Raw genomic sequence first — 21,352 nt, forward strand, 5'->3', positions numbered from 1 at the left:
TTAATGCACTTACACTAGTTTATAAAGGTCTGGATTTCATCTCTAAAACAATATTCAAGAAGAAGATATGAACGTGTATGAGATTGGACAGCCAACTAATGAGACAAACTCTTTTTTTTCCAATAGCAAAATATATCTGGAACTCCTCTCGAGTTCTTAAGAGTTGAAGTCACATTTCCTAAGGAGCTTCAGTAACATAAATCTTTCAGTTTTGAGGATGAATTTCATTTCTGGAAACAACCAAAAGTCATCCAGAGCCAAGTATGATGAATAAGGTGGTTGATCAGGCGGGAAACTATTTTGGGGTTTACAAAGTGAGGTGCAATTAGAGTGATGAAATCCAAAATATAAACTAGCTCGGAAGTAATTCCACAGTGGAATTCTTAAAGCATTTTGAGGCACTTTGGTCCAAGCGAGTACTTTGAAAGAATATTCATTTATTGTCATCATTTCCTATCCTTTCTCTCACCAAAGGAGGGTATGAGAGTCACTAACGTCCCCCAAGGGGATCCCCTCACTCGGCACAACTTCGTGTCCTCTCTCACTCTAGAAGATGGTCTGAAATCCTCTCCTTTCCTCTCCTAACAGAACCGAGTTCAACCATCTGCAGGGGCAAACTCCTCCACATTTCATTTTAGTTTTGGAGCGGGCATCTTGACCTCCCTAGGCAGAATCATTAGATAATGATTCCATACCTTCCATTCTCTGACCTTGTTAGTCTTAGCAACAAAGAGTTAGATGTTCTGGAGGTACAACGATCTCTTCTGGGAACAAGTCTCTGGGTTGGGTTAATCTCCTCCTCAGATGAATTTTTGCTCCTGGGGCCACCTTTTGCCTAGAGTCTTCTCTCTGTGGAGCTGGAACCTGGGGACCAGGAGAGCCTGCACCATTCACATCAGAAAGTGCCTCTTCCCAGCTTTTGACCCAGCGTTTCTTTTCTGTATTAGAAATCCCAGGCCACCAGTATCTCAGGGGACTCATTCCAACAGGATGCTCTGAGGCAGAGAGGAGAGGGCGGTAGAAGGGGACCCGGCAATGCCAGTCCTACGCTCTTCCAGATTCTCAACAAGAAGGTAAACTAGGGGCCTGCGGTGTGGCTGAGCTGGACAGGTCATGATCTCACGGTTCATGGGTTCGAGCCCCGTGTCGGGCTCTTTGCTGACAGCTCGGAGCCTGGAGCCTGCTTTGGATTCTGTGTCTCCCTCTCTCTCTGCTCCTCCCCTACGTGTGCTCTGCCTCTCTCTCTCTCTCTCTCTTTCTCAAAAATAAATATTAAAAGAATTCTTAACAATAAAATAAAAAATAAACTTCTCGAGGCAGAATTTCATGACAACAGCAGGTTGACACAAGACAAATAAATCCCAGCCTGAAAAATTCAGTGAAGCCTTTGAAAAAAAAAATTAAGTTTCAAAAAAATAAAAAGAGTGGGTGAGGAGCATAAGATTGTGAAAGCCACCTTGACTGCACATTTCCTTAACCAGACTCTGTATGCACTGTTGATTGAACTTGGTTCTAATTTCAGCAGACAGTATTAATTTCAAAGGCTCTCTTTTTTGTCAGGCTGAGTTTATAAACACAGCTATTTGCTAATAAATGTGACCTTTAAAACATGTTACTCTCCACACAGACTTACTCTGTGTCCAGCTGAGGGGTGGGGGGAAGGTGGGTATGGCAGGGAAGACCTGGAGAAAAGTCTGGAACGAACCATACACAGCCTCTCCTCAACCACTCAGACCTTTAACAGACCTCCACTGCTTCCATTTCTCAACAAATTTCTTTTTAATCCCTTGGGTATTTCCCACGCGGAAGGTGCTAGGTGAGGATAGCAAAGATACAGAAATCAATGGGACACAGCCATTGTCTTTAATGCATGTGCAGCCATAAGACACCCACACGAAACAATGATCAATTATGGTGGCGTTTGAGAAGTCCAGTATATAAGGTCATAAAGTTACACTTCGAAGGGGAAGAGATCAGCTTTAAAGACGTGAAAGTGAATCCTGGAAACATAGTGAGCTTCCTGGACATCATTCCAAGGTGAGCACGCAGTGTGACTACGGCTAAGAAGCAGAGGGGACTGAATTAATATTGATACCTAATGTGTACAAGGCAGTCTGCCACCTGTCAAGGCAAATTAATTAATTAACTAATTCATTAAGGCAAGCTTGATCAGAACAGGTTGTTTGGTTACTTGGAGGGGGAAGGGGAGGTTCATAAGTTCAAATAGCTGTGGTATCCAAAACTGCATAAAGCAGGAAAAAATAATAGATCACGCTATAATCAAATACCACTTGAAGGACTGCAGAGCCATTCAAAAGCATTATCTGTGGTCTGCGACACCAAATATGGGGGCGGAGAGTGAGAGGTAAGGCTGGGAAGGTAGGTAGAAATGATTTTATGAAGTATCTTGAATGTTCACATTGGAGAGATTTAGAGTCTGGGTTGAAGACATTGGGAGTCACTCAGTGTTTGAGGGCGGATGTAACTCTAAGTGACGTTTGAGAAATTAACATAGCAGCAAAGTCAACAAGCAGACGACACAGCAAAGTGTGGGGATATGGAAGAAAGGGAGACCAAGTACGTTCTGGGCATTGGCTTTTGTTTAACACTGACGTACCAGGTAGTCTCTTTCTTTTCTTTTTTTTTTTTTTTTTTTTCTTTCCTTTCCTTTCTCCTTCCCTTCCCTTTCCTTTCTTTTTCTTTTCTTTCCTTTCTCCTTTCCTTTCTTCTCCTTTCCTTTCCCCTTCCCTTTCCTTTCTTTCTTTCTTTCTTTTTACTTTTCTCTTTTCTTTCTTCCTTCCTTTCCCTTCCTTTCTTTTCTCTTTTCTTTTTTCTTTTCCTTTTCTTTCTTTCCTTTCTTTCTTTCTTTCTTTCCTTTCCTTTCCTCTTCCTTCCTTCCTTCCTTCCTTCCTTCCTTCCTTCCTTCCTTCCTCCCTTTCTTCCTTTACGTTATTACGTGCCTAATAATTATTTGTGGCTGAGTGAATCCCCATGTTACCAATGGGAAAAGAGAGGCACAGCGAGGTTGAGTAAGTGGCTCATGGTCTTACGTTTGGGAGCTGGGCTGCCAATTCGGACGGGAGTCTTGTTGTAATTGTTGGTCTATTTCAAACGTGTTCTTTTTTGTTTAAGTTTATTTATTTTATTTATTCTGAGAGAGGGTGCAAGCAGGGGAGGGGTAGAAAGAGAGGGAGAGGGAGAGAGTCCCAGGCAGGCTCCGTGCTGTCAGAGCTGAGCCCAACTCAGGGGCTCGATCCCACGAACCGTGAGATCATGACCTGAGCCCAAAGCGAGAGTCTGTTGCTTAACCCACTGTGCCGCCCAGGAGCCCCTGTTCCCAGAGATGCTGTTTCTACTTCTTCCACGCGACCTTTCCTCTTTTCATCTACAGAATCCCTTCATTGGCCTCCCTTGGCACTCACCAATCCTTACCAGCTTCTGAGTCCAATAATCCCCAAACTTTCTTAAATGGTTCTGGAACTCAGTGATCTTCATTCTCCGGTTGGGAGCCTTTCACACGGCTTCCCTCGGGCGTACTGAAAACGTCGAGAGTTTTGTGCTTCCTTCCCTCTGGACCTTTATCTCTGGGTTTCTGGGTTACTACACCTGGAGTTGTGAGAACCAGGAAATCATTCATTGAGACACAAATAACAGACGGATTGAATCATAAAAAAGGTGAGTGGGAGGAAATTGGTTAGCGTTGCGGTTCCTGTGCGTCCAACGTCCGACAGTGTGACATGCGTGCATGTGCACACACACACAATCTCTGTCTGCAATTAGTCTTCTGCCATCGCCTTTATAATAAACCATCTGTTTCCTTATCCTTGTGCTTAGCACTTTTGAGTTCTTTTTTAAAAATATTCTTTCACATTTATTTATTTTTGAGAGACACAGCGAGACAGAGCGTGAGTGGAGGAGGGGCAGAGAGAGAGGGAGACACAGAATCCGAAGCAGGCTCCAGGCTCTGAACTGTCAGCAGCCCCGACGTGGGGCTCGAACTCACAGACCGAGAGATCATGTCCTGAGCTGAAGTTGGACGCTCAACCGATGAGCCATGCAGGCGCCCCAGGAATCCTTATTTCTACAGCAGCTTATCTCAACACTTTTAAAAATCTGATTGCATTTTAACTAGGATTTTTGTTGTGTTCAGAGGAACAACTGGCCTGAGCCTCAAGTCGGCCAGACTGTCGGAAATAGATGTCTGGAATTATTTGTTTTCACAACTGCCTTCCTAATAATGACCTATTTGCAAAGGGGGCACCATATCTCGTTTATCTATCCCCTGCTGCAGTGTCAGAAACTCGGCAAGTGTTTGCTAATTGAAACTATCAATGAATATAGTCTTGATTAAAGGAAGGGACCCACTCAAAGGGATATAATTTTATTTTCTAAAATTTAATGAACGAGTCGTGTTCTTGAAGCTTTTTCTTTCACTGAAAATGACTTTCTCCATCATGGGTTCACTCTTTTCTCCAGAAGAGAAGAAAAAAAAAAAGTACAGGTGAGGTGGCATTGAGTTCAAGAAAAAAATGTGGAAAAAAGACATTATCAAAGAATCTAGCATGCTCATAGATACTTAATGAAGTTAAAAAACCTCCAAGAAAAGAACTGGAATTTCATTTTACCTCAATCACTAAATATCATCCTATATTTAACATGGCTGGTATTATATTTTGTTAAATTTTAGTGTTTAGTTTTGAAAGAGGGAGAGACAGAGCACAAGCAAGGGAGGGGCAGGGAGCGAGGCAGACCCAGAATCCAAAGCAGGCTGCAGGCTCCGAGCCGTCAGCACAGAGCCCGACGCGGGGCTTGAACCCACAAACCGTGAGGTCATGACGTGAGCTGAAGTTGGACACAACTGACTGAGTCACCCAGGGCCTCTAGCAGTGCTTACATTTTAATAAAGGAGGTTTGGTAAACTCATTGCCATGAAATACCTTGGAATGGACGTAAGTGGAAAAAACAACCCAGGGTTTGGGGATCAAATATATTCTTACATGATAAGAACCCCAAAAAATCTGTAAGTAAAAGCCAACCTATTTGTAAGAGCGGTTGCCTCACAGAGACTTCGTACCTCCAAACCTACGAAGAGGGCCACCCTGCTTCACCCAGATCCACGTGCCGTGCCGGTTCTTTGCCTGAGCAGATCTGTGTTAGCTTGCTGATTCTGGAATGGGGACCTAGGACCTGGAATAGTCACAGAAAGAGCTTGAGTAAGAAAAGGAAAGAGTCTATGGTGGTTGCTGTGGAAGATGGTTATGGCAGCTTCTTAAGAAATTAAACACAGAATTACCAAATGATGTGGCAATTCCGCTATACCCCAAATAATTGAAAATAGAGACTTGAAGAGGTTATTTGTACACCTGTGTTTATAGCAGCATTATTTACAGTAAGAGCCAAACAGTGGCCACAGTCCAAGTGGTCACCGACAGATGCTGAATGCACAAACAAAATGTGGCACACACATACGCAGAAATAGTATTCGACCTTAAAAAGTTAAGGAGATTCTGACTTATGCTACGTTATTATGCTGAGTGAATAAGCCAGTCACAAAAAGACAGAAACTATACAATTCTCCTTATGTGAGGGACCTAGAGTCCTCAAATTCATAGAGACAGAAAGGAGATTCCAGGGGCTGAGTGTAGGGGACGGTGGAGGCGTTGGTGTTTACAGCTAGGGAGTTTCAGTGTGGGAAGGTAAAAAAAAAAAAAAAAAAAAAAAAATTGTGAAAATGAAAAAGTAGCAACAGCTGCACAACAATGTGCACTTAATGCCTCTGAACAGCCACTTAAAATGGTTTAAATGGTACATTGTATGCTATGTGTATTTTATTGTAATAAAATAAATTAAAAAAAAAAAAAAAAAAAACTATTGCTGTGTTCAAGAAAAGGAAAAGAAGCCCCACGTGTCAGAAGTTAGGAGACAGCTGAGGGTCACCAGGTATGTGAATGAGCTGATGTTCTAGTCATGGGGTGGGGGGTGGGGGTGGTTTGTTATCTAATCTGGTTATTTAGGAATTCAACCCTTGATGGATTGCTAACGTGGTGAAAACTGGGACTAATAAACTCTGCCCACCAGTCCAGAGAGACAATATGGAAGTTGTCTCAGCCACGAGTCTAGCTGGAAAATTAGAAGGCTAAATCAATAAATAATTCTCCCACGAAAACTCAACATACCAGGCCTGCGTGTTTGGAGTTTGTTCCACACTGCGTTCACGGTGTGGGAAGTCCTTGAGCCAAAAAGTAATGTAAAATTGTTTTTGGGCTGGTGCTGGCTCCGGGGTGTTTAGGAGAAGCAAACAAAAACACACTGGAGGGACTCTGACAACTCAGGCTGCCCAGATTCCCAAAGAAAAATAAAGTCCCTCTTACAATCCCAAATTATAAAGTGCACAAGGAAATTATTCTTTGTGAATGAAAGTCAACAAAAGCAGGAAACATAAAAGCTAGAGCCCCCAAATATGAAAAAAATAAAAAATAATCCGGGAGTACACTATGACATGAATGAATAAAGGCATTACATGATACAGAAATAATAAGGTGGAAAAAGAATTAATGAACTGGAGGCCAAATCTGAGCATATTGCCCAGAACACAGATGGAAAGATGTTAGCAGACAGGACATTTTTAAAGAGAGGTTAAAAAACATGGAATATAAATGAAAAAACCCCAATGTATATCTTGATAGGAATTCCAGAAAGAGAGAATAAAGATGGGGAAGAATTTAGAAGAAATAGTGTTGATAACAGGAATAGCTTAGAATGATCTAGATTTGATTGGAAAACTAATCTTTAGATTCAAGAAGCACAGTAAGTCTAAACATAATAAATAAAAACAGGGGCGCCTGGGTGGCTCAGTTGGTTAAGCGTCCGACTTCGGCTCAGGGCATGATCTCGTGGTTTGTGAGCTTGAGCCCCACGTTGGGCTCTGTGCTGACAGCTCAGAGCCTGGAGCCTGCTTCGGATTCTGTGTGTGTCTCTCTCTCTGCCCCTCCTCCACTCACGCTCTGTCTCTCTCTGTCTCAAAAATAAATAAAACATTAAAAAAATTAAAAAAAAATAAATTTACACTTAGATTATTGTAGTGAAATTATAGGAAACCTAAGGAAACCAAAATATCTCGGGGGGCAGGGGGATAAACTATCAATAACAAAACAATAACCTAAAGGCAATGAACTTTTGTTTTTTGTTTTTTGGGTTTTTTTTTAGAGAGACAGAGAGAGGGCATGTGTGCATGTGTGCATGAGCCAGGGAGGAGCAGAGGGAGAGGGAGACAGGGAATCTGAAGCAGGTTCCACACTCAGTGTGGCCTGGAGACAGGGCTCCAGGTGGGGCTCGATCTCATGACCGTGAGATCATGACCTGAGCTGATATCGAGTGAGATGCTCAACCAACTGAGCCACCCAGATGCTCCAAATGGCAATGAAGGCATAGAATAATATGACAATGTCATCATAACATGATAAAATGCAAGCACGGAATAGAGGCTGGGAGGCATAGAGTAACAGCTTTAAAGCACTGAAAGAAAATCACCGGCAACTTAGAATTCTATCAGCTACACTGAAGAATGAGGGTGAAGTGGAGTGAGAAGGGGCTGGGAGTGTTCGCCATCAGGAAAATAAAGCAAAAATAATATATTCCCCACGGGGCAAACTGCAGGGCTGGCAAACCTATAGGTAAAGCTACATAAACACTGGCTCAAAATATAAAAAATACAAATAATAATAATTTGGAGGATATCGCTTGAAAATAAAATGCTAACAAAGCAGAATAGGCAAGCTGGATAGATGACAGCAATTGGAATTAAAGCATTCTGAGTTGCCTGTCATATGTCAAATCATGGATGCATGTTAACACGCTAATGGCCGGTGCTATGATAAATAGGAATAGAATTTACAATTTCCAAAGAGAAGATCAAAAAATAAGAGAATAAAGTAAACATTCACACACACACACACACCTTCAAACAAACGCAGCATCATATTAAAATTTCATAGAGTTGGGTATTGGGTACACAGAGTTTGTTATATCCATACTGGCCTCTACTCCTTATCTACATGTATGAAATACTTCATATAAATAATAGTAATAATAATAATGACATCGAAAACCTTATCATCAACCAAAGGAGAAAGCAGGAAATTAAAGAAAGTGAGTCTAGAGAAAAACCTGATCAACCACAATAAATATAAAAGACTTTTTTATTAATTAAAATATGGAAAAACTTGTATCAAGAAAAAATTTATCTATCTGCTGTTTATCAAAGACATATCTAAAATGTAATGAAAAAGTTAATGATACAAGTTGGAAAGATATGTACCAGGCAAATATTAACTGAAAAAGGCCATTGTTTGACATAAGTATCAGATAAAAAAATAATTAAGGTAAAAGACACTGTTAAGAATAAAGACAACACTACATAATAAGAGGAAAAATTTATCAAAATGAGGTAGTAATCATATATGTACCTAACAATTTAGCCTCAAAACATATAAAGCAAGAATGGATTAACAACCAAAATAAATTTATGAGCCAAGATAGTGGAAGATTTTAATAGTCTGTTCTCAGAATTGACATTTAAGCAGACAAAAAATCAGTAATGGTAGCGACAACCTGAACAACACAATTAGCAAGCCGATTAAAGGGACATATGTAGAACCCTCAGAATCAAAGCACACACGTTTTCAAGTACACATCGAATATTTTAAATAAATTGACTATATAGTATGCTACCAACCACATTCTAACAAATGACAAAGAAGTGATATCCTACAGACTGCAACACAATAAAATTAAAATTCAGCAACAACAGGGGCACCTGGGTGGTTCAGTCAATGAAGCATCCGATTTCAGCTCAGGTCATGATCTCGAGGTTCTCGAGTTCAAGCCCCACATCGGGCTCGTGCTGTATAGCACAGAGCCTGCTTGGGATCCTCTGTCTAGTTCTCACTCTGACCCTACCCCCCCCCCCCACCCCTGCTTGCACACCCTCTCTTTCTCTCTCTCTCTCTCAAAAATAAATAAACACTTAACGAAAATTCAATAATAACAAAAAATGTGTCAATATGCTTGGAGATTAAGCAACCAACGAGTAAAGAAGAAATAATGCAATTTAACCAAATCATAATACAAACACTAAAAATCAAATCTGGAAAACAGCAAGGGGTGTACCGGTTCATGTGTTCCAACAGGTTCTCTGGGTTGGGGGTGCGTGTGTATGTTTGTTAGGGGGTGGGGGTGGGGAAAGACAACCAGCCATTGCCAACAGCTGTAGTCTAAGTATCCCGCTAGGTCTATTTCAAGCCATCAACAGGAAGCGTAAAATTGGGAAGAAATACACAAAATCAACTCTCACCAACGAATACGGGTTGGCTATAGCTGGTTCTGGCACACCAATGCTAATAACTGAAATACATCTTTAAATGCATATGGGAAACAAAGAAGAAAGGTTGAAAGTGATTTTCCTTAGGATCTAAATCAAAGGTTAGAAAAAGAACAGAGGAGTAAACCCAAAAAATTAGAAGGAAGGAAATAATAAAGATAAGAGCAGAAGTTAATAACATTACAAACAAAGACACAGTTAAGAAGATTAACAAAAGTGGGGGAAATGGTTCTTTTGGAAGATGAATTAACTAGGCAAACATCTGGCTGACATGATCAAAGGAAGAGAAATTAAAATAAAAATAAACAATGCTCTAAATAGAAAGAACAAAAGATACGCGGTAGAAAAATAGAAGATAAATATAAATGATGCCAACAAGCTTGAAAACTTAGATTTAAAAAAAAGGGCAATTTTCTGGAAGAATACTAAGAACAAAACCGACTCCAGGAAAAATATAAAACGTGAGCATAAATGTTACTATCCACGTGCTTGTGCTGCCGTTTTCCCTTCACACGAACACAAACCCAATTACCAAGCCTGGGTGGTTTTACAGGTAAGTTCTGCCCTCAAGATATGGATGATTTTACTATCATAAGGTTGCTTCAGAAAAACAGAAGAAGGACAAAAGCTCTCCAGTTCCTTTTAGGAGGCCATTAAACATGGAAACAGAACTGGAAAGGAAAACCATAGGCCAGTCTCATACATGAACAAAGAGAAAAATGTATTACAGAGCATGCTATTTTTAAAAATCTGGCAGTTTGGAATGTCTGGGTGGCTCAGTGGGTTGAACGTCCGACTCACGATTTTGATTCAGGTCATGATCCCTGGGTCCTGGGATCGGGCTCTGTGCTGCAGAATGCTTACGATTCTTTCTCCCTCTGCCCTTGCCCTGCTCAAGCTCGCGCTCGCTCTCAATCTCTCTCTCTCTCTCTCTCTCTCTCAAAAAAAAAAAAAAAAAAAAAAGACTGGGGTGCCTGGGGGGCTCAGTTGGTTAAGCAACCAACTTTGGCTCAGGTCATGATCTCATGGCTCATGAGTTTGAGCCCCATGTCAGGCTCTGTGCTGACAGCAAGAGCCTGGAGCCTGCTTCAGATTCTGTGTCTCCCTCTCTCTCTGCCCCTCGCCTGCTCACACACACACTCTCTCTCTCAAAAGTAAATAAACATTAAAAAAAAATCTGGCAGTGCAATTTTGTAACTCATTGCTGATTAAGATTTATTCAAGAATGTAAAAATCCCTTAGATGATCAATTAATATAAACATTACATTAACAGGTTAAAGGAGAAAAATCATTTTGATATATGCAGGAAAAGTACTTAATACAATTCAACAATCATTCCTTACTAATCCAAATATACTTCCCCAAGAGAAAGAAATAATTCCTCTTAAGCAAACTAGCAATAGGTGGAAACTATCTTAACTTTTTTAAAAGGACATCTTTTAAAAACCCACTGCAAATATTGAAATTACTAATGTGAAAAGCATAAGAATACCCCCTTATTCTGCTTTCAAAGTGATACTGAAGGTGCTAACAAGAAAATAAGAGACTGAAATGTTTACAGTAACCTTATTCATAATAGCCCAAAATCCAAAGCAACCCAAAATAACCCCAGATTCAAACAACTCCTGTCTAGCAACGGGAGAACAGGTAAACAAATTGTACACTATCCACACAGTGGAATACTGTTCAGTCATAAAAGTTGCTGATCCTGGCAAGGACACGGATGAATCCTAAAACAACATTATGCTATGCGAAAGCAACCGATCTCAAAATAAAATATACCGTGTGATTCCATTTATAGAAAGTTCGAGAGTAGGAAACTGATAGCCACAGAAAGCAGACTGTTGGTTGCCAAAGGGTTATGAGGGACTGACTGCAGGGAGGAATCTTTTTGGATGAGGGGTGAAGAACATGTTCTATGTCCTGATTGGGGTGTTGATTACACAAGTGTATATAGTTTTCAAAGCTAACTGAACTGAATAACTGAGATCTGTGCATTTCATTGTTTGGTAATTACATCTCAATTTAAAAAAGCACAATAGGCTAAATTCTGGAAAGAAGGGGGTAATGCAATCAGTACATACAATGTGTTTATACAGAATATCCAAGAGTATCTACAAATAAATATTAGCACTAATAAGAAAGTTTAACAAGTTGCTAGAAATCAATATACAAAAATCAATAGTTATTTTTAAAGGACATTATTAACCATGGCAATAAAAGCTTTTAAGGTGCCCAGAAATAAATCTAACAAATGGTGTGTAAGATTTTTACGGAGAGAGCCACAAAACTTTATTGAAGGGGGAAAGAAAAAAGGATTTACTATATTCATGGATGGGAGGGTCTGGTATTTTAAAGATTGCAATGTTCTCCCAAATGCATCTGTACATTCAATATTATCTCCACAAAAAAAAAATCTCAGTAGGTTGTTTCAAAGATTTGACAAGAATAAGCTAAAAAATTACAAAGAAAAAAAGGAGGGGAAGAGGCTTCAGAAGGAGGAGGAGGAAAAGAAAAAAATGGGTTTACCCTTTTGAATACTGGTACTCCTCGTAAAGCTATAGTAATTTAAACAGTGCAATATTGCCACAGGGAATAGAGTGCTTAGAAATAGAACCACTTAGCTATGGAAATTTGGAATATGACGGAGATGACACTGTAAATCACTGGGCAAAGAATCCGAGTATTCAATAAATGATGCTCAGACATCACCATATGCAAAAAAAAAAAGAAAAAAAAAAAGAGAAAGAAAAAAAAGAAAAGGAATCCAGCTATTCATGTGTAAAAGGGTAAAATTGGATATCTACCTCGTATCATGCACAAAAATCACATAAATGTGAAAATCAAAATTTACAAAGAAAATACAGGAGAAAATTTTAATGACATGCGGATACTGTCATATTATTTATGGTAACCAAAGCATAAGCCACACTGAGAAAAGAAATACTGTAAATATAATTACATTAAGCTATGAACGTCTGTGTACCAGGACAATGACAAAAAGGAAGTCAATACCTACTATGGGAAGGTGTTTACAACCCACGTAACTAATTTTCTACAATTGGAATATAATAGAATTCCTTAAAAACACAGCAAGACGATCCAAGAAAAAAAAAGAAACACAAATAAACACATGAAAAGATGTCTTAACCTATCTAGTAATCAAAGAAAGTGCGAATCAGAACGAAATACTATCCTTACCTATCAGGTTGGCAAAAACCAACAGCCAATAGTCAATCAATACATCCAGTTCCAAGAACGGGTGGGGCTACTGGAAATGGGAAGCCTTATATCGTGCTCGCATGGCTGCACATTGGCACGACTGTTTGGAAGAACAATTCTGGAATAACTTACAAAAGATGTGGATGATGTCCTGCAACCAGAAATTCGTCTGCTAGATGTCTGCCACAGAGCGGTACACACGAGGACATAAGTGCCAGAATGTTCATGGCAACATGGCTTGTAATAGCAAAAAAAAAAAACAAAAAAAACCCAAAAAAACAAAAAAACAAAAAAACAAAAAAAAACTAGGGAAAAAACACAAGTGTTATCGAGTCATATATTTGTTTAAATGTAAAAAACAATCCAATGTATATTTCTTACAGGTGCATATGTATTTAGAGAACGTATGTAACATACACGGCAATATCAGTGTAGGGGTAGTATATGGGGGAACCTGAATTACCTGGGTTAGAATCGAGGTTACCAGCTATCTATATGGCCTTGGACAAGTTATTTAACCAACGTTTCTTCTTCCCTTCATCTATAAAATGGGTGATGAAAATAGTATCTGTGTCATATGTCTTCAGTGGGCATTAAAGGAGCTAATGTATGCAAAGTGCTTAGAATAATGGCCATTTGCTGCTTTTATTACCATCATTTTCATCATCATCATCATCATCATCATCATCATCATCATCATCAAGACACTGGCTATCTCTAATGGGAGGGGAGGAGTAGGGATGCAGGTAAATCTCTAGCTTTATCTGTGAGGAAATATGGCTATGCTAACATAGATTACACCTGAATTTAATAGGACTATGAGGCCGAGGGCACTGAGTACATGATTATTTCCCATATAACTTTCTGGGCTTTGTTGAGCATTTCAAATCCTCTGTATATCAAAAGTTTTTTGTTTTGCTTTGTTTGTTTGCTTTTTAATGTTTATTTATTTTTGAGAGAGACAGCGTGAGCAGGAGAGGGGCAGAGAGAGAGGAGGACACACAATCCGAAGCAGGCTCCAGGCTCTGAGCTGTCAGCACAGAGCCCGACGCGGGGCTCGAACTCACGAACTGTGAGATCATGTCCTGAGCCGGAGTCAGACGCCCAACCGAGTGAGCCCCCCAGGTGCCCCTTGTTTTGTTTTTAGTAAAAAAAAATGAATGGTCTGCAGAATACTATGGAGAAATGTTTAAACCACCTTGCATATTGAATACTGTAAAAGGGAAGTTATTGTGGGAACATATTTTTGGACAAATGCTTGGCAGCTAGCTAGCGGTTAGCAACAGGAAGTTACAAGTTCACAATTAAAGAAAGGAAAGCCAAGGAAGTTACAAGTAGTTCTTTCCAAGAACACCCAAGATCCCAGAGTAGCAGGAAAAACTGTGCAGAAATGCATGAAGTTTCTAGGGAGGAGATAAACACAGAGTTCCTTGAAGTGCCAAAGAAATAATGTTCGTTGATATACGTATCCAAAAAACATGTTTCCCGAGAAAGCCGTTATAATAAACTTATAGAACATTTATTGAATTCTTTAAATGAACATTTATGGGGCTTGGATTCTGTACACATATATGTTTTGTTTGTCTTTTTGCCCCAGGCTGACTTCAGCTGTTATGTTTTAAAATGGAAGAAAACTTTAACGTGCTTTCTGTACATCTACCACAATAAAGGGCTTCGCGGTGAACGTTTCTAGAAAGAGTATCCATCCGTCAGGATGCTTTCGGTAGCGAGCAGCAAAAGCCATCTAAATCTTAAACCGCGGGAGTTTACTGTCATCTCATTAAGGAGAAGTCCGGAGGAAAGTAGTCTCAGGGTTGATTCAATTGCTCAACAACATCCACAACACTCAGACCCTTCCTGACTCTCTGTTCTGCTGTCTGGCAGGTCAGGAAGGTTCCGCTCAAGGTCGTGGGATGCTCGAGTCAATTCTGTATCATGTCTTCATGCGACCAAGCCCAAAGGCAGGAAGCAAGTCAGGGTAGCAGACCCCCAGCTCATCTGCCGTGTTATCAGGTGGAAAAATCTTCCCCAGAGACCCCGTTACTGGACTTTCCTAAACTGCTTGTTGGCAAATAGAAGCGGGGTTACCATAACTGTGTTACGACTCATCACTAACTCATCACCTAGGACTAGAATCATCTTCTTCTGGCCTGTTACCCCTTGTACCTGCACAAAACCTAAGTTGTGTTACCAAGGAGGAAAGCCACAAGGAGGAAGCGACTCTTACTGGTGAAAAAGGCACGGAGCTACATAGCATCTACCCAGTTTTCTCCACGAAGACATGTGGCTTGTGGCACACACTGTTATCTGTACCCAGTGGTTATTACCGACCTCTTTCTTACCGGCAGCACCAGATTTGCTTATTCTTCTAGGGTTCCTGGACCCAATTCCCATGTGGGGGTGAGGAGTGGTTCCCCTACACACGATACCAAGCAAGTCTTAGCCACCGATGGGGTGTCTGTGAATTCAACTCAATTCTGACACTCTTGACCTAGAGACAGCATCAGATCCCACAGGTTAAGGGCTCAGTCCCACAAGACTGCACCCCATCCCCCACTTGAGACGCCAACCGCAAGCCTCCTGTGCTTCTGGCTGACCACCTACAGATGGGAGGTTCCAATAACCTTAAGTTTGACTAATTTGCTAAAACGGCTCACAGAACTCAGGGAAAACACTTTCTTATTACTTGCAAATCTGTTAAAGGATATGAACCAACAGCCAGATGAAGACAGACAGGAGTTCCCACACAAAGGGGATCCACTCTTGGGTTTTTAAGGAGGCTTCATTACATAGTCATGATTGACTAAGTCCTTGGCCACGGATTGATTGAACCTCCTGTCCCGCCCCCATCCTCCGGATGGTCTAGGGGCAGGACTGAAAGTTCCAGCCTCCTAATCACCGGGTTGTCTCTCTAGGCAACAAGCCCCCATCCTTAGGCAGAGTCCTAAAGTTACCTCATTAACATAAAAAAGACATCTTTATCACTCTCAGCTTTGGGGAAGCTCTTAGTGTTTTGGATGCAGTGAGCCAGGAACTATGAACGAAGACCATACATCACCCCGATGACCACAGTGTATTTCTCATAAATGACACTCTCACTTTTATGTTTGAGCAGCCAAATGCTTTCTAGACACTGGGCCTCTTTGTGGCGTAGGGGTGAATCTTCGCTGGTCTGCAGCCATCCAGGTAAATCCATTCCCCTTGTCTGTGACCAGTATAGGAAGAGGACCGTGACACGGAGGGAAGTCTTCTGGGGAGCCCCTGGACAGGGACAGAAGAAAGGAGGCCCTCTCTCTGGTCTGGGGACACTGCTGTGGGGGTATCTTTGCTGTACCTCTTGTAGCCATCTTGCAACCATGAGGGATGTCACGCTTTAGTTATCATAGGGAGAACAGACCCCGGATGTTACTGCCGACTTCCTAAATTAATCAGCCTATTCACCATTGTGCCCCTCAACTTCTTGGCACTATGCGATCATAAATTTTCTTCTTTGTTAGGCCACTTGAGTTTGATTCTTTGGTACTTACATTCAAATCATCCTGACAGCATACTCAAATTGAAAATGTAAAGCAAACCGGGGTGCCTGGGTGGCTCAGTTGAGTAAGCATCCAACGCTTGATTTCGGCTCAGGTCATGATCTCACAGCTCATGAGACTGAGCCCTGTGTCGGGCTCTGCACTGATGACGTTGAGCCTGCTTGAGATTCTCTCTCTGCCCCTCCCCACTCACAGCCTCTCTCTCTCTCTCTCTCTCTCTCTCTCTTTCCCCCTCAAAATAAATAAGCATTAAAAAAAAGAGAGAAAACATAAAGCAAACAATTTAAAGAGAGATTTTTTAAAAACTAGATAAATAATAAACTAACAACGGCACATCCGGCTGCTTTAAACTGGTTTGCATCTACACGTTCAGAATAATCAAGTGTCATAATCCTTAAGGAAAACGTTTTACTAAGCATCTCTCTGTGTAAGGCACTTTTATGAGCCCTATGATGACGAAGCGATTGAGCAAGTAGTCTAGGGACACTAAGAAAAAAAAAATACGAAATGCATGATCCTTAAATTCAAGAAGCTTATCCTACAGTTGGGGGAAAAGTTCAGTTGACAGTAAAAATTCTAAATTACACATCAGTTTTAAAGAAGTGGTTCCATTATGTTCAAATACGGTACCTATTATCAGCCAAGTAATAAATTGTACCATCACACTGTAATACATCAAATATCAGAATCCCTTTCCACACACAAATCTCGAGATCCTGAAGCATATTAGAAAAACCTTTAATTTCCTTAAGATCAATCCTTCTTTTGAAATAGCAACCGACATGTGAATAGATTTACTTTACCCCTGAGCAAACTGAAGAGTCATACAGAGAGACATCAGGCCCAACTTTTTACTTAAAGTGTTTTACTTTTTATGAGCGATTATCATAGAGCTGGAATTAGTGGAGCCTGGATGAATGAGTCTTCACTTCTGTCTGCATGGGAGTAGGGTGAGTTCCGATTTGGTAGTTTATCTTTAAAGGGACTGATGAAAAAAGAAAGCTATTGCAGGGATGGTGAAGAGAAAGCTGACCTGTTCACACTTGATGTAATACATTTTGGTATTTATGGAGGGAGCGCCCAAGGCAAGTAGGAGTGTAAGTAGTGATAAGTGTGCATTTTGCCTTCATGGGGACCCTGAGGGAGATCAAGAGTGCTAAGCCTTGGCAGGAAAGCACCAGCCCAGATATAAAATACCCCGGCTCTGAGTGTGTCTATCGGAGCATAAATTTATTAAAACCCCATCTTAGACCATAAAGCGAAAGCATCGATAAAGCAGCAGCTCCCACTACCTAAGTCAGGTTTGTTTTGTGTTTTGTTGTAGTACTTTTTTTTTTTTAAATAAAAGGATGAGTGGTTTAGCAATCCTGGCTTTAGAACGGGCATCTGAAGCACCAGTTCCATGATGCTCTACCAGTTTAGTAGTTAGCGTACTACTAAATACAGAACGGCCACGTAGTGGCCTTCTGCATAAAACCACTTGAAAGGCTTCCTCTGTGGCTGAGTGCCACCATTTTCCTCTTTAGAAACCAGCAAGGACCAAGGTGGCCTGTAAACAGAAGCTCGTGCCTAGTAGAGGATGGTCATGTAGGCTGAATCCCATCTGGGAGAGTTTGATTGGATTGGACCACAGAGGGGAAAGGCAAGTGGGGGGGGGGGTGGGGAGGGGTAAAAGAAGCTACAAGGTACAAAGGGGGGGTTCAGCTTCTAAAACTTCCCGTTCATCAGACAGATGACCGTCTGTGAAGGCTGTCGGCTCCCCACCTTTCATGGAATCTGCAATCCCGAAGGAGGGTATTAACTATGTTGAGGTTCAAACGAGGACACGTCAGTGTCCGGACCATGAAAGACAGGGAAAGATGGAGACACTGTCACATATTGGTGGAGACTGCGGACTTGCCATAACTGAAGGCGCTGTGGCATCGTGGATTGAATCCCAGGGTAGAGAAAGGACATGAGTGGAAAGACCGAGGAAATCCAAATATTATCTGTAGTTTACTTAATAGCATTGTACTGCATTACTTTTGTATTTCTTAACAGTACATTTTTACCTTTCCTGGACATTAAAATTTACTACCTATGGCCATGTTTAAAAGCAAAACAGGTTCATGAAATTATTTTCAGTGTGATAGAAATACAGTGTGTTCTTCTCCAGTTTAAGTGGTGATGGTCACACAACACTTTTTCCCTGTTGAACTTGATATCTAAAGGAATAACTAAATCCGATATTTAAAGAAATCCAGGGAATTCACATGACTTTACTTCAAGGTAAGTATGATGTCCAGTGTTGTCTATATGCTCATTACCTCTTGCGAGAGCTCAATGGGCGTGAGTTGAAGTGTATCACTGGTAATACCATTACTCCTTATCCACTTCCTACATGCCAATCTATTTACCAACAGTCCTCTGGGAAAGAACTAGAATTTGGGGAAGCAAGGGGCAGGGCAAGAAGGTTACCAGGAAGTCAGAGCTATGGGGTCTGGGTTCAAAGCCTTAGGAATACAAGAACAGCTCCTTCAACCCATACTCTGCAGACTGAGTTTCCACATGAGATTTCCTTTAGGAAAAAAGTTCTACTTGAGTTTGGTCATGGTGGGGTGGGGGTAGGAGAGAACCTTTTTTAACTTTGGTTATGAAAAATCTTGGGGCACCTGGGTGGCTCAATTGGTTAAGCATCTGACTTTGGCTCAGGTCATGATCTTGAAGTTCGTCAGTTCCAGCCCCATTATCGGGCTCCGTGCTGACAGTGTGGAGCCTGCTTGGGATCCTCTGTCTCTTTCCACACCCACCTCTTTCTCTGCCTCTCCCCCATTTGCATGCACGCTCTCTCTCTCAAAATAAATAAGCTTTTAAAAAAATGAAAAATCTCAAACATATGCAAAAATAGAAGAGAGTGAGTCCCCCTGTATCCATCACCAAGCATCAATAATTATTGATACATGGCTATTCTTATCTCATTTATACCACAATCATTCCCCCACCACCTGCTCCCGCAAGATTATTTCACGGTAAATCTCAGACATCACATCATTGTATCTCTAAATATTCCTATATGCATCTCTAAAAGGTACTATTCTTGTGAAACACATAACCACATTATGCTAAATGAAAAAGACCAATCACAGAAAGACAAATACTCTAGGATTCCACTTACATGACATGCTTAGGGTCGTCAAAATTATAGAGACAGAAAGGAGAATGGGAGTTGCTGGGGGCTGCAAAGAATGGGGAAATGAGGATTAGTGTTTCATGGGTACAGAGTCTCAGTTTTGCAAGGTCCAAAGAGCTGTGGAGATCAATGGTAGTGATGTTGCACAACATTAGAAATTTATCTATTACCACTGAACTGTACATTGAAAAACGGTTGAGTTGGTAAATTCTGTGTATTTTACCACAACAAAAAATAGAACAAAAAAAAACCTTAAAAAAACAAACATAACCACAATAGCCTGAGTACCGAAAAAATGAACACGAATGCCTCATCAAATAGCCAGGAAGTGTTTAAATTTCCCCAATTACGCATAAGTTTTGTTTTGTTTTGTTTTTTTTAGTTTGTTTAAACAAGAGTCACACTTTGCATTTGGTTTTTGTCTCTTAATTGTCATATAACCCAATGGGCTGCAAAATTTCTCACGTTCTGGCTTTCCTAATTACATCCTTGTGGTGTCATTTAATATATTCTTTGGGCTATAATCTTTTCTTCTGCTGATTGCCCCCGCCCCCCCCTTAAACATACTCCTTACTAGTGTCGGTTCTGGGCCTTGTTATGCTGAACCCTCCCCAGAAGTGATTTGATTTGATTTGATTCATTGCTATGGCTTCATTCTAGTCCGCTTGAGGTCGGCACGCCCACCTGTCCGACGAAACTCTTCATCTCCGAGCTCAACGAGACTGCCCGAAACGGAGTTCACCATCTTCTCTTCCTTCCACTATCAAACCTCCAGTGCTCCCTGTGTTCCCTTCTCCTCAGTGAATGGAACCCCAATCTGCACAGACGTCCAAGCCACAAGCGTGGGCCCCATCTTGAACCCCTCCCTCCTCTGCACTTCCTACACTGTCTGTTCTAAGCCCTGTCAGTTATACCTGAACCACTGAATAAATTCATCTACTTCTGTCCGTTCCCCAAACCAACACTCCAGTTGATGTCACCTGTATCTCTTATCTGGATCTTCTCTGGAATCTCTTGTCTTGATTGCTTTAACAGTCCCCTGACTGGTTTTCCCGTTAAAATTGTCACTGGATTGCACCTTATTTTTTTCATTCTGCATCTAGAATTGTCTTCCTAAAACCAAATCTGATTCCATTGCTCTGCTATTTAGAACTCTTCAGTGGCTGTTCATTGCTCTAAGGATAAAATCCAAATTCTGAGACGTGGGAAGCCCTTCGAGATTTGGACTCTCCCTTCAAGACTCACTCCTCCCCTACCTCTCCTATACCCTTCCCACTACACCCCTGTCATCAAAGAGCTCCTTCTGAACCTCTAGTTAAGCCTCTAGGCTCTCATCCCTCTTCTCACTTGCCCTCACACCCTGTTCCCCTCACCTATTTAAACCCTATTTGTGCTTGGATTTCTAAAAAATTTTTTAACGTTTTAGTTATTTTTGAGAGACAGAAAGACAGAGCATGAGTGAGGGAGGAACAGAAAGAGAGGGAGACACAGAATCCGAAGCAGGCTCTAGGCTCTGAGCTGTCAGCACGGAGCCCGACATGGGGCTTGAACCCGTGAACTGTGAGATCATGACCTGAGCTGAAGTGAGACGCTCAATCGACTGAGCCAACCAGGCGCCCCTATTTGTGCTTGGGTTTCTGCTGTGATGTTCCTCCTGTGTCCCTTGGCTGTGATCCCCCAAGGTCGGGTTAGTGGCTCTTTCTCTATGCTCTCGTTGCCCCCAGAATCAGTCCTAATGGCACTGCTTGTATCCCTCATCAGAAATCTCAAGAGCATGTCTTGATGCTTTTATGTGCTCAGGGTCTGACGAATGCCTAGGCACTTAATTGACTAAATTGATAAAGGAGTGAAGGAATAAATGAATGGATGACTCAATCAAGGAGTGAAAACTTCTCATATAAATGATCTAAGCATACCAAAGGCAAGCTAGATTATTCTGATTTTCAAAAATTCCCATCTTTTAGCCTTGTAATATCAACTACTCAGATTCATCCAATACCAATCCATTATTCCCTTTATCCTGCACTGTAAGACTTTTCTTAATG

The 21,352-nt window shown here is 41.2% G+C and overlaps 1 long non-coding RNA gene across 7 annotated transcripts in view; it reads right to left on the reverse strand.

Annotated features, from left to right (window-relative positions):
* Nucleotides 1-21,352, reverse strand: part of LOC132688293 (uncharacterized) — a 228,654-nt gene that overhangs the window by 181,013 nt on the left and 26,289 nt on the right. For 5 of the 7 annotated variants that reach the window (XR_013552092.2, XR_014136051.1, XR_013552089.2 and 2 more), the window contains 2 exons: nt 3,433-3,606; nt 1,956-2,121 (listed from right to left, as the gene is read on the reverse strand). This is a non-coding gene — a long non-coding RNA (uncharacterized LOC132688293). Of the gene's footprint in view, nt 1-1,955; nt 2,122-3,422; nt 3,607-21,352 lie in introns of all 7 variants that reach the window. The other 2 variants (XR_013552090.2, XR_013552091.2) reach the window with 2 other exon arrangements.

This window comes from Panthera onca, chromosome E1 (genome assembly GCF_046562875.1).
Source record: "Panthera onca isolate mPanOnc1 chromosome E1, mPanOnc1 haplotype 2, whole genome shotgun sequence".
In the NCBI taxonomy this organism is placed as follows: Eukaryota; Metazoa; Chordata; class Mammalia; order Carnivora; family Felidae; genus Panthera; species Panthera onca.